At 42.3% G+C, this 12,931-nt stretch overlaps 1 protein-coding gene across 1 annotated transcript in view; it reads right to left on the reverse strand.

Annotated features, from left to right (window-relative positions):
- PROX1 (prospero homeobox 1) overlaps positions 1 to 12,931 on the reverse strand; it is a 49,907-nt gene that overhangs the window by 14,270 nt on the left and 22,706 nt on the right. The gene's annotated exons all lie outside the window — the stretch shown is intronic.

Below are 12,931 nucleotides of genomic sequence, written 5' to 3' on the forward strand. Positions count from 1 at the left end.
CTCCCCGAGTGCAGTGAACTGCTGTGTGGGACCATCTTAGCCCTGCGAGTTGGTGTGGCAGCATATCAAGCAGGAGGCTTTGGCTTCTACACAGGAATTGGAGGCAGGTTTTGGAGTAAGTTGCTACACTTTTTGGCGTGAGAGCCACAGCAGCATATGGCCCAATGTTCTCAGTTTAAGTCTGACACTTAACATTATTTAACAGTTTCTGTGTTAGGTGCTTTATAAGGTAAAGGAAATTAACAATTTTCAGCTAATTAGATCACTCAATTGGCTGAACATCCTGGACACCTCTTAGAAAAAAAACAGGTTGGCTCAGGCAATGGAAAGGCTAATGCCTCTTCCATTATCACTTATGAGGAGAGGGAAATAGTTGGAAAGGATGCTTTTATTTTAAAAACACAAATGAAAAATACCTCAACTATTGGATGCTCTAGTAAACACACTCTTCTCCCAACCAGAACCTTCCTAGAATGCAGGGTGTTGTTTTGCCCACCTCTACGTGTGTCCCAATTCCCCTGGCTACAGCAGTAGCTATGTGGTGCCACCACGATCTTCATTTTTTGCCTTCAAGTTTCCTCTCACAACTCCTGCTGTACAAATTTCTTAAGAAATAGAATTTTTGGAAAGAGAAAAAAAAATTGACAAGAAACTGGGTTGCTGTTTAGGAAAGTCTGTTCTCCCACTGTGCCACACAAAGAGAAGGCCACTCTTTTGGGACAGCACTAATATTGGGAAGGGAAAAACATTTGTCCAAGTCTGGTTTAAAATAGAAAAACTAGGCCAACAACAGAGGTTGCTTATTGCATTTGCTGTTGCAGTGTAGTTTCTTTTACTCTTTTAAAAAAGCTGGAAAATTATTTGAGGATGTATTTTAAAAATGTTTGTTTAAAATAAAGCTGAGATCCCCTATCCCATGAGGAGAGTTTGGGGCACTAGTAATCTACTACTGGCTTATTGTTATCTCCTCCGCCAAGCTCACAAAGAGGAGAGAGAATGGGCATGGCTCTTACAAGGAAAAAAACCTGACAGTGGGGCTGCTGAGATGCCTGATAATATCGGGGAAGTGAAAGTGGTAGTGCAGTGAAAATGGATACTGCATGATACATTAGATTTAATCACTTGCATTTCAATTAAGCTTTTCCACAAATAAAGACTGGGAAGTACTCGGCAGGCTCCCCGCGCGGCTGGAGCACCGAGCGCCGCTGGTGGCTGAGCACAAACAGCGCTGCTGCAGCTCACTCGTACCCCTGCTGCCTCCCGGGGTGCTCCCTGGTGGGACCCCTCTTCCCATCTCCCCGTCCTGCCCCACGCACAGCACTGCGCCCGGTGGGATCCCTGTCCCGGAACTGCTGCACCCACGGCGCAGGGGATGAGCCATTCCATCACGGAAACAGAGCTACTCTGGCATGCAAACACCACGGCTTTAACGCGATGGTTTCCAAATACAAAACTTGGTAAGACTCGGGAGTAGAGCGGGATAAGACGAAATAACAAGGACTTAACATTTCCAATTTCTTTACTTTTTACACCTTCAAATTCAGTTCTCCCCTTCTCCGTCCTCAAAATCATCAACAGAGTTTTACTGGGAAGATTATTAAATTTCCTCTTCTGCCATACTGATGAATTAGAACTGCAAGAGATGTAGAGGCTTCTAATGGAAACTCTGATTGCCCTTAACTTGCTGCATTGCCAGTGGCAGTGCCACAGAATGGAAAAATCACTAAGACTCCTACAGCTTATGCTAGCTGGGCATTTAGTGTGTGTTGGGAAATGTAAGAAAGGGCCACTGGAGAGGTTACTGTCACACCCCAGAAGCTGTCTCATACAAAAACTGAAGGAGAAATACAACTCTCATACACAAGAATAGTCTAACTTTAACTCAGTCCATTGTGGTGAAATGCAATCTGCTACAAGAGGCTGCCTACAATGCCAAGCAGCATATTATGTACCCTGCTGCCAAATTCTGACAGGTACCACATACAGGCACCCACAAAAAACCTGTCCAGAAAAGTGACTACAGGGATGACCATCCAATTCTGGCTCAGCAGAGAGGTTATTGCATATCCTCCTGGACACATCAGTCAGCTGGGAACGTGATGTGCTACTCAGAAGGACCAGGAGGCACAGCCTGGACTGAGATGAGCAGGTTATGTCTTGCACCAGCAGCAAGTCCTCTACTTTTATAGTGTATTTCCAAGTGTGAAAGATCCAGGCATGCAGGAACTGCTCGTTAGACCGTGGATATAGAGGTAAAGTGGCTCACAGAACTTGTAATTTGCAAGGATTTTTTTTTTTTTAATGTTCAGTAGAATTTGGGTCCATAGGTGAACCACTAACACTATAGTAGAAGTGATAATTAAAATGATTATGCATCTAGAATAAATCTTATATATATATATGTTGCAACAGTACAGTAACATCTATAATTGGTGTTGCTTGCTCTTGCACACTCTTCCCATCTCTCTGCATTGCAATCACCTTTGTCTTCTGTGTCTGGCCCTGAAAAGCTCCAACTGTGCCTTCCCCCTCCTCGGTTTGCATGGGCTGGGCTGGGGGAGTGAGGAGGGAGTTAGGGGAGAAGGATGGGAAGCAGGTGGTGTTTAATCAGTCTGGCAGGGAAGCAGGCTGTCACCAGGGTCCTTTTGGGGGTGTCATGAAGGTGGCAAGCATGCCCTCTGGCAGAGGGTACCTCCTTTCCTCTTTCCAGTGGCAGAGGGTATGGGCAGGGGAAGGAAATTTTGCATGGTTACGGGAGAGGTGTGTTGCAAATAAAGCTGTTTCCACCAGCTTAGACTCCCACTGAACAATTCTGAAAAATCTCCTCCCAGTGCAACCATGCTTTTATGAGCATCCAGAGCCCATCACGATGGGATAAACTGCTCCATCTATGCCATCCTGAGCCATGCTGTCCTTCAGCCTGGCTAGAGTGGGCCACAAGCACCCTGTTACAAGCTCCAGTGCAGGACCTGCTAGGGCCTGGTGAGGGTCACAAGCCTGTGAGGCCAGAAGACAAAGTCTTACATCCTAATGGACTGAGCTCCCTCTCATTTGACTCCCCTTTATCCCTTGCGGAAGGAAATGCTGCGACTGCAGACAGCGCTGGATTAGATAACCTCGAGGCTGGGCCTCATCTGATGGAGCCAGCCCTCTCTGCAATTGTAAGAGATAAGCTGCTCCAGCTCCTGCTCTCCCCGCCCCGCCAAACACTGATATTTGGCACTTAAAGACCTTTCATTTGCAATGTTTATTTTCCCTTCTCTCCCCTAAAAACTTTCTGAAGCTGCAGGCTAACTGCTTTAAATGCATTTATATGTCTCTGCCACAGTTCAATCCATGGGACTGTGCCTAAGGCCCAACTGCAGCAGTCTGTCTGCTTAGCAACAGAGATCATGCCACACTGGTTTGCCGCTCTCTACAAAGCCTCTCCACTAACTAGAGAAACAAGTTCAAGGCCACCTCTTTGAGCTCTCTGGACCACCTGGACAGGGCTTCTTCTGACAGCACATTTCCACGGGAGCCTTGAAACAGCCCCCCCACAGAGGGCACACAAAACGAGTCAGAGCCCGCCCGTGTACCTTCCCCCTCTGCAGATAAGAAAGCTGAACCTTGCCCCTTCCAGATCTAAAGGGAGAAATCATCTCCAAAACACTGATTACCTTCAGCCAGCCCTTCTGGCTGTCCTTCTATCTGTCACCCACCCACACTTACCTATCAGGAAGACTCTCTCTGCACACAAAATTCAGCTATACTCCAGTTCTGCAGGCGATGGGCTATGTGTAAGCAAGGGATCCAGTGCTTCAAAGACTGCCTCCCGCTTGGATTGAATGGCATTTCTTCACTTTTGTGCTATTAATGTTACAACTGCTACAAACTGCATCTCCTTCTGCTCCCAGGTTTGCTTTGTCTCACACAAGTGAAGGACATAGTGTCCTCATGGATGCTTGCAGTATCCTGCTGCCACTTCCTCACTGCCTCAATAGTTTCCCTTACAGATTTAGGTATGTTTGAAAACAGCGTCCCTGTTGCACTCCTCACCAATGCTGCAAGGTCTGCCTGCTAGCAGACCTGCACTGCCAGTGCTCTCTCAGGCCAGGGATATCTGCTCTGAGAAAGGGCAGGACCCCAGAAAGCTGGCCCAGAAACCAGCATGGGTCACAGCGCTGCTAAACCTCTCCCACGGTTTCCAAAGTATTTTGACAGTTTGCTAATTGACATCATGAGAGCTCGACCCTCGTCCATTTTAAAACACATTGAATATATCAAGGAAACAGTGTTCTGCGTGAAGGTGACCTATTCAAAGTCCTATAGGATGGGCAATCCTATCTGTAAGACTTCTGTTAAAGTCAGTCACACAGCCCTGACCCTGCACTGTGAGACAGGATCGGCTGGGACCTCCTCTTTTGGCAAGCGTGCCTCACAAAAATAAAAACAACACCCCCCCACCTCCACCCGACATCCATGAACATGATGGCTCTGTGACTCCAAATACAGTGCTGCATTTAATGTTTAGTTTAAAAAAATTAAATGAAACTTTTTACCAATTAACATTTAAAATATATTCACACATTTGACTGTATAGTAACACAACAAAAGACAGCTCTTCAGCTGGCATATATTAATTAGCTGCAATGATTGCTGGAGCTGATTTACACCAGACACTGAGAATCCAGCCCAGAATTCAGTGCCATGAAGAAAAAGCATGGGTTGGGTGGGAAACAGAGGAAAAAATCTTACCAAACTAGTAAGCTAAACTACTATTTCACATCTCTCTGGTATGACATTTATATAGAACAGCTTGGATAAAGTTTAGAAGATCAAACATTTTCCTCAATTTTCACAGTACAAAATGTTCTATGACCTTCTAATGTGACACATTAAAAGAGGATACAAGAAATTTCAGCTGATCAGGTCTCATGAATACCCTCCACCTTCACTAGCCAGTGCTGCTGCTCCAAAAGTTCTGAGTGAGAAATTTAGCTATGTTGTCTAAGAGAAATGAAGAAAGTCCAGGAAAAACATGTGCAACTTGCATGTTACCCATTACCACAGCTAGGATTTATAAAATGGTAAGAGTTATCATGGATTTATTTTCCCTTTTTTTTTTTTAAAAAAAAACAAACAGGTTTTAAAATTGCCTAACGAATTCCTGCTAGATAAAGAATGAAAGAAAAAGCATTTCACTTTGTAAGGGATAAGACTCTAAGCAAGTGAGGGATGACATGGGTTAAAATTCACCTTGCTTCTCACTCCTCATCCACGATGGGATTTTGGAGAACGACGGACATCTGGAAATCGATTTTACACAGAAAAATAGAAAACAGGGAAGAACTAGGAAGATGAATAAAGGCTCATCACAGACACAAAAGACCAGAGGAAAAAGAAGCTTGGATTTGGGTATTCTTGTCTGGCAAGGAGGCAGGCAGTAAGGCTAATGAAGCATTTGCGATATGGGACGTATGCCAGCGTAACAAAGAAGATGTGCATCAGCTCTGCAGATGTGCCAAAGCCCCCAGAGCAAAATAATGACATAATCACCATCAGTGTCACAGACCAGACTGTACACAAGGTGACATGGGAGAGAATAAATAAGGGTCTTTAGAGGCCTGTAGTACACACACGGGAAGGAATAGCCATTCCTCACAACTGCCACAAGAGAGTGGCGAGATGTTGGGTATAATGCGTGCAGCTAGCAAAAGAAATCTTGAATTGTGCAAGGCTAACACACTATAAATTGGTGCTTTTCTCAATCTCCAGTTGACGTTTCAATTCCCAGTACCCCTTGTTGAATGCAAAATGAAATGGCACTAGGAGTCAGATGAGTTTGCCAAGTTTTGTTTTGTTTTTGCTGGTTCCTTTTCTTTTTCCTTTTTTTTCGGGGGGGGTGAAGGGGAATTTTTTTTTTTTTGTTTTGCTTGAGAAGAGGAGGGGACAATAAAGATGAGTACAGGTAAATAATTGTTAAAGAAATAAAACAAAAAAAACAAATACCCCCCAAAAACCCCACAGCACATCATCACTACATGCACACATGCACACAGGAACAGAAACCCAACACCATTCAGCTGGAACAATCCTAGGATTCTCTCAAAGCAAAGTTAGAAACAAATGAGTATGGGATTTGATTTGGTTTTTTGTTTTGGTTTTTTTTTTTTTTTTTGCAGGAAGAGCAGTGAGGATTTTGCCTTCTGGTTTACAACTATCCCTGAACTAAACCAGAAAAAAACCCACTGAAATATTTTTCTATACTAAAAGACAAGATTACTATTTTATTGATCAGTAATAAAACAGGGTAATTTACTACTTAACATGTTATTTGCAGTGGGGAGTAATCTGAAAAGCTCTGAGTAGCCTTAAATCATTTCACAACAGCTCTTCCTGCATAAAAGTGAGCATTTGCCTCCATACAGCTGTGTGATTTTGTGTTTTTTTTTTTTACAGAAATTTGTCAATTTTTAAAGGGAACTTCTGTTTGATGAACAATTCTGCTAGTAATCCACAGGCTGAAGTGGGCAAACTGTGAAAGAGCAGGAGACAGGCTGAAGGTGCCAACAGGACTCTTGCAGAAGGAACATTCAAGTACATAATTGTTTGCAGGATCTGGACCTACAAGAGGAGCTCAGAAGAACAAAGCACTTGGCTTCACCAATGTCCCTTTTCATTGCTTCTAATGAAAGATTCATAAGAATAACTTTAATTTTTTATGATCTTTTTTTGCATTACTATATTAGCTGCATCTACTTTGTATGTAATTTCTTCTTAAATACAGAAAACCTGTTTCAAAATGCCAGACATAATAACTTAATCAGTACAATAATTGATCTTGATTGTTGTTCAGTCCTTCTTAACAGTCAGGAAGTGAGACAGAGCCCAGAAAATGTTTTACATGATTATTTCTTCCCATTGCAATGTGATGTATTTGTGAAGAATGCAGGTGAAGGTCCATAGTGGAGGTTGCTTTTTTGTTTTGGTTTGGTTTGGTATGGTTTGGGGTTTTTTTGGATTTTTTTGGAGAAAAAAAAAAAATTTAACCCCCCTAATTTGCTAGTTAAACTGCTCAGTGGAAGAATGATTGTATTTGTCCTTTTTGGCTTCGCCCAATTAATTGGAGCAGTAACATAGCAATTGTTAATAAACAGCTCTAATTTGACTGTACTTCTTGCCTATCTACTAACCCCACCATATCTTTGTTTAGCATATCATCAGGGAAAACAAGGAAGCATGTATATAATTTTGTTCTGTTGTATATGAAGTTTAATAATTATGCCACAGTGGATTCTAAATTAATCACAGAAGGCACGACAATATTAATAATCTCTTCAGCAAACTCCAGTGTCTTTGCACTTTGATGTTAGGAGCAGAGACAGTACGAACTGTGGCAGTTTTTTAAATTCAGTGAGTGTTTGTTTCTTTTTCAGTTTATATCAATGTTTTCTTTTATGCTTTTTCTACTTTGCACCTTGTTTCCCTCTAAGAAAAAAAAACAAAACCACAAACCAAAACCACAGAACAACTCAACAAACAAGCCTATGCTCATTTGAGTGCGTTTGGATCAAAGCTGACAGATCGAATTTTTCATTTATTTAATGAAGTTTCATTGCAGCCATTCTTCATAAGTACAGCAGTGTTTTAATTTTTTTCCTTCCCTTGAATAGGAGAGAAGGGGTTCTGAGAAAGTTTTTAATTAGCTAAATAGGTCTGTGTAATCTAGATGAAATAAACACACCCGTTTGAAAGGGTTGTTAGAACTTTTCCAGCCATTTAATCCATAGATGGCTGAACACAATGATACCTTCCACAGAAAGCTACAGCCACCACCAGCAGCTGTTAGAAGAGAGCTTGCTCCCTGCTCCTATTGATAACCCTTTGTGGAATGAAGAAAAAGAGCTGAGGGAAGGAGAACTGAATGTCAGACAATAGACATCGCTACACACACTGTCTCTGAACTTTCCTCATCTCTGAAGGACAATTAATTATGAAGGCCTTTGGGGTAGGTCGAAGCAAGGGAAAACCTACTGCTGGCCCAGCACTCCAGCCGCTATCTCTGTGTTTGTTAAATGGTTGTGCCTGTTGGGGAACCAGAGTAGCAGCCACCAAAATAGCCAATAGATCATTTAGGAAAAAAGAGCAAAAGATTTTTTTTATGTGTGTCTGTCCTTGTATAATTCTATTCTCACTGTGAAATCATCCATACACAAAACACAAGGACAATTTTTTTTTTTTTTTTAGGAGAACCACAGGGTAGGTTACAGTCAGAAACGGCCTCTCAGTGGTGTGTTAAAAAGGATGGTCTTTTCACCAAATCATTTCACAGAGGCAAAACAGACAAACACAAAGAGTTGAGACTTTTTCTCCTACATTAAATAGAGTAACTGATAAGGTCAGACATATGATACCTAAAGACATGAATCTGTGAACTCTTGAAGTCAAAGGACTTCTCTGTGCAAAGGAACAATCTTTCAAAGGAAATAGATCATAGAACTCCACTGAATCCCCTTTAAACTTTATGAAGCAGGAGGAGAAAAAGCTCTAAGTAGGGAAGCTTGACAGAAGAGCCTTGAACTATTTTCTGAAGGAAAGATGAGACCCTCCCTAGGCTGCCACAAAACATCTTTTTTTTTCTAAAGGCTCTTCTGAACTTTGATATGTGCCAAGACACCGCTATTGAAAGCTGTATAATTATGTGCTATAGCCACTGTAGAAAATGCTTTGTTCACCACAACAAAGAACAATAAGCAAAGTAAAGTGACATTACACTGTATCTTTTTCTTTAAGAATGTTGAGAAAGGTCACGGTACGTTATAACTAATAAAGCTGTTGAGTAAGGAAGTTTAAAGTTGGGCTTGCTGTGCTTAAATGCAACCCAATGACAAAAAGGCAGAGGGAACTAAAATTGTAATGACATTAAAAAATAGATCATATATCAACATGCCAACTTCATTATACAAACACCTTGATTCCAAAGGACACAAACAGCAGACCTGGGTGTAGTGCTGCAATAGTATTCCTCTCGCAACTCTCCCCCTAATAGCTTCCAACTACGGTCTGCAGTTCAACTAACTGCAAAAACTGATTAATAAGCATTAATTGATACATGCAACGCACGGACCTTCTATTGAAAGCCATGGATTTTGTTACTTGATTAAAAACCAGGTTCATGTCCTGTGCAGTTCCAAGGAAAGCTCTGCTGTTTCACAAGGGAGCCTCTTCAAAATTAGAGGGGGGGGGGGGGGGGGGAAGAAAAGGAAAAAGGCCAGAGGGCATCAATTAAGTTTCCTGAAACCAAGATTTTTAAGTGAAAAAGAAATACCATCTGGCCACCTATGTTTCAGTTTTCCTTCAGAGAACACAGGACAGTTACATTTGTTATTCTCAAACTGCCAGAGCAGCTTTACTCCCCTTGTGAAGATCAGCAGACAGCAGCCTTCCGACTCTGTCTTTAAGAATGCTGAGAACGATGTTAAAACACTACAACAATAAAGCCCTTGAAGGAGCAAGTATACAGCTGAGGGAGAAATGTGAGGAGTGGAATACTGAAATAAACAACTGTCCCGTTGGGCTGTGCTCACTGCTGGTACCACCAGAAGCGTGGAGACTGCCACAGCAGGGCAGTTTGCATGGAAAGAGCAACCTTCAGGATGCAAGTTAGCAGGTTACAGACTTGATTTTCACTTCTCTTGGGGGCACTTTGCACTGCTCCAGAGTATTAGGGTGGCTATAAACTGTACTTTACTGTGCCTATGTGCTGCAAAACCACTCAAAAGTGGCCTTAGTTTAAATGAGAATCAGGATGGAGGACTTTAATTCTCCCACCAATAAACACCAATTTAGTTCAAGATGAATCCTGCAGATGAAACTAGGGAAGAACACACGTTCCTAAAATATGCTTATATGAGTGGCCAGCATTTTTTATAATTTAGGATGTCTTTAATTTTTGGATGCAGTGCTGGGCACACTTCATTTTAAGGGAACGGACTGTTGAGGACCTCCTGACAAAGTGACTCTTATTGAGCATCCCAAAATGAAATTGACCTAAAATCATCATCACTTCTGAAAATGTTGGCAGCCTGCTTCCTCTCAAGGGCTTGTAGGCTGCTTACGTGACTGGGTTATTACTTAGATTTTATAGGTGGTGTTATTTGACTTGTTTTACATCATCCCATTGGTTTTTATGGGACTAACTGAGAGTGCCTTAAGTTAAACATCCTGCTAAGACCTAAGAGTACAACTGGTCTTAATTAGGTTTTTCCCACTAGTATGGTTTTCCCCTGCCAAAGGAAGGGCAAACTCCTTAGAAATGGTTTTCTCCCCCTTGGAAACAACATGTGCCGTAACTAGCGCTGTGAAACGCGGCAATCCTCGCGTCGAGCCCCACTGTACCAAAACTGCAGACAGTGTGTTTGTGCAAATAATGCAGCTTGGCAGGCACCTCACTATTGTGATCCGTCTCAATAACTACATCTGCAAAACCAGGCAAGTTCCCGTGAAGCAGCGGGCAGGCTGAGCTCAGGATGACGGCGCATGCGGGGCTTGCTTCGGTTCGCCCACCCCACAGAGGAGCGGGGCAAGCGGGAGGAGCAGGTAGGGGGCACAGAGCGGAGCTGCCACCACAGAGACACCCTGACACTTCAGAACTAAGGCTGAGTCGTTAAATGCCCATTAGGGAAAGGAATGGGCACTGTGCAGAGAGGTGTTAATATGTGGAGAATGATGGTAACTGCTAATTTTGCCAGGGAAGGAGGATTGAGAAGGAGTGGGAGACAAAGCAAGGCTAAAATTCAGGTATTGTCCTCAGGACAGTTTCTTTTGCTTGTGTACTTAAATCTGAAAAAAAACCTCTATCTATAATTTTAAACTCATGTTAAACTAATCTTTGTTTCAACACATGTTTTCCAACCATATTTCTATTTTAACTCAAAGCATGGTATCCCCCTGGTTTTCAATCATCCTGCCAGAGTCACCATTGAGAACTCTGATGACCTCTGTTTGGGCAGATTCTGAAAGAGAGTTACGAAATTATTTATTTTTATTTTTCTTTATTTTTCCTTTAATACATAGCAACAATACCTGTCTTCAATTATTGCAGCTGGCACTCAAAAGCCTACGGCAGCACTGCAGATGATAAAGATATCAAGTGGCACAGCAAGCTGTCCTCTCTTTCTGACCAACTTGAGCTGGGACACTGACATTTGTGGCTTCCATTTACCAGGACAGCACACCTTCTTCCTCCCTGGAGGAATGGTCCCAGAATAGAGAAGCGCCTTCATCTTCCATGAAAAAATCCCAAACTGTTTGTTTTTTCCCTTTCAAAACTCAGTCCCTAATTGCTCTGTTCAGTTCAGCACATGTTTCTCCAGCTAACCCTACTGCAAGAGAGAAAAATGTGGAACTGGCTACACACATGTACACACAAAACACAGGCAAAGTTGCACTGCACAGGAGGAAGCCTTGGATCTGTCTCTGGCTCACAGCCACAAAGGTACAATGGCAAAGCTAAAAAACGATAGGACATGTGGTTTGCTAAACATCGTACTTGACTTTGCTACAAGCTGTCAGCGGCAATGCCCAGGGAAAGGAACATAGTATCACAAATTCTTGAACAAATCAATGGTGCAGCCTAAAATGGACCAAACACACATTCTGACTTCAGAATTTGTTTCCTAATAGTCAGTTTAGACCTGTATGCATGAAGTATATGCATGAATGTGACCCAAGAACAGATAAACGGAAGGGTTCAGGAATGATAGGGTAGGTGATTTAAGAGAAATAGCATATCAGACTAATCAGAAAATCAGCAAAGCATCATTGAAGTATGAGAGGAAGGAACTTTGATGATGCTAAATATGGCAAATGCTCAGTTCGCTAAATCCTTTTGGATCCAATTTCAACATTACAGTACTTGTCATTTTTGCTTTCCAGCTTGTGGGGGAGGGGCTGGGTATTTATCAGGAAAAGTTACATTGTCTACATTAAACACCACAGAGCTTAATGTTCTCATAACTGCTGGGCCCTCAGCAAAACCAAGACCTGAACTCTAGAAAATTCTCATTATAGTACATAACACAAGGAAGACACTAAATGAATGAATTTTCAATCACCATTTATAATATCCCTTTCCCTCAATGATGGAGGAAAACAAACCAAGGGGCTCTTTTCCAACCCACTGCAGGACCCTTGGCTGAGGAGACTGCAATCACTATCAGTACTAAACATATGAGATTTATGTTTTCTTATCTACTTGAAAACACATATACACTCCCCACAATTCTTCACTGGAGTAATCCACTTACATTAACACTGGCACAAACACTTTGAAAATGAGTAATAAGTGTCTGAAACCATCAAGAGTATGAGTTTCGAGTGCAAGGAAAATTTCAACCTATGTTCTACAAACAGAAAATGTTAGTAAGAAAAAACTTGAGGAAATCTAAGCACAAGGGAAAAGCTGATCACACTTTTCTCCTGGTGTATCTCCTTCTCTGTCCCTGTGTTTAGTGACTGTGGCTTGGCATCAGGGCAGACCTACATCCCAGGGGTGGGAGTCTCTTGTCTTGTGCCTGCTTGAGTTCCTAGCAGGACCAGAGCTCTTGAGAGTGCCTGGGGTGTCATGGCACACCAAAAACAGTCTAGATGTTGCCATCACTCACTGTGAGTGGCAAAACCTTTGAGGAACATTCTCTTCCCCCCTCTTGCTTCATTTGTCCCTTCCACGCAAACATCCTTCCAGAAAACTCTGCCAGCCCAGAAGTGTGGGGGAGACAACCAAGAAAGACAACAAAGTCTTTGCTTAGACTTTTTGCATTATCTGAACTTATGTGTTATGAGAACAAGCCCTGCTAAAAATCCATCAGAAGGATTTTAGGCAAGAAATCACCCTCTCCATGCTGAAAAATGTCACTTTTGTTACAGGAGGGGGATCATTATGCAGCTT

This window comes from Pseudopodoces humilis, chromosome 3, assembly GCF_049639895.1.
Source record: "Pseudopodoces humilis isolate 2021_Gansu_Grassland_sample_001 chromosome 3, ASM4963989v1, whole genome shotgun sequence".
NCBI lineage: Eukaryota > Metazoa > Chordata > Aves > Passeriformes > Paridae > Pseudopodoces > Pseudopodoces humilis.